The sequence below is a fragment of the Aplysia californica genome, unplaced genomic scaffold, assembly GCF_000002075.1.
Source record: "Aplysia californica isolate F4 #8 unplaced genomic scaffold, AplCal3.0 scaffold00063, whole genome shotgun sequence".
Lineage (NCBI taxonomy): Eukaryota > Metazoa > Mollusca > Gastropoda > Aplysiida > Aplysiidae > Aplysia > Aplysia californica.
The window spans coordinates 696,054-697,300 of NW_004797333.1; the positions used below are offsets into that span (position 1 = coordinate 696,054).

The window sequence follows — 1,247 nt, forward strand, 5'->3', positions numbered from 1 at the left end:
CTCCCCTCTCTCCGTCTCTCTCCCCTCCCTCCCTCTTTCTCTCTTTCTCTCTCAACCTCTCTCTCCCCCTCTCTCCCTCTCTCTCCCTCTTTCTCCCCTCTCTCTCCCTCCCTCTCTCTCCCTCTCTCTCTCCCTCTCTCTCTATTTCCTTCTCTCTTCTTGTGTCCACACGTCTGTGAGTCTCACTGTTCGTGTGTTTGAGCCTCTGTCTGTATGTGAAAATCCATCCCTTCTAAGGGTTTCTCTAGACTCCCTTCAATTTTATCATTTGAACAACTTTCTCTACCGTGTGGATTTCTCGCCTCCCCCCTCTATATATATATATATCTATCTATCTCTTTCTATCTCTCTCTGTGACTCTCACTCACTCTTTCTCTCCTCTCTCACTCAATTTGCCTCTTGTATTCCAACCCTCTTTCCCTAACCCTTTTCCTTCCCTTCGCCCGCTACATAAACACTGAACTTTTCTCCACAAAAACTTAACACATCTCTAATCTGCTCTTCTCAATTCACAAAAGGAATGAATACTGTTTTGTGTAATGGTGCGCTCCGAAATTTATTCTTGCCATTTTCGCCACTTCTTTTGCAAGTTCTGAAAAGGACTGACGTTTTTATAGGTGTGCGACAATTTCTTTTTTCACATTCTTCACTTTCTCTTCATTGGCCGTCATCTTATTATTTCCCTTCTCTTCTCTCCTTTGCAGGAGCCTGTGTTGCTTTCTCAAGGGGCAATAATGCAGGTGTTGTGCATTTTCCTTGCTGAAGATTAGGATGAAACGAAAAAAAGGAACCGAGCTAACAAAAAGTTAAGAAATAAAAAGATTAGGCGTTTTAAAAAAAATAAAAGAAGAAATGAAAAAAAGTGTGTGTGTGTGTGTGTGGGGGGGGGGGATGTTGATTCGTCGAGGGAATGTGTAAAGGTGTTGAAAGAGATGTCGATATGAATTTAACGATTTGCATTCAGGTGTGCTGAATGGTTTTTACAGGTGTGGAGTTAAAAGGAGAAGCTGATACCCTGTGTGTTCGTGGGAGTGTGCTCGTGTGTTAAAAAGTTTTTGAGTCTTGGCTACCCATGCCCTCATTTGAGGATATGTAATATTTGCATAATATGATGTGTGTTTGTATGTGCACACCTATGCTTACGTAGATGGCTTTGTGTGTGTGTGTGTGTGTGTGTGTGTGTGTGTGTGTGTGTGTGTGTGTGTGTGTGTGTGTGTTCGTTCCGTTATGTACAGATGGCTTTGTGT

General features: G+C 42.7%; 1 long non-coding RNA gene across 1 annotated transcript in view; it reads right to left on the minus strand.

The window, feature by feature from the left end:
• Positions 1-524: 524 nt before the first annotated feature.
• Positions 525-1,247, minus strand: part of LOC106011152 — a 9,447-nt gene continuing 8,724 nt past the window's right edge. The window contains exon 3 of the long non-coding RNA XR_001184679.2: positions 525-759. This is a non-coding gene — a long non-coding RNA (uncharacterized LOC106011152). The remainder of the gene's footprint in view (positions 760-1,247) is intronic.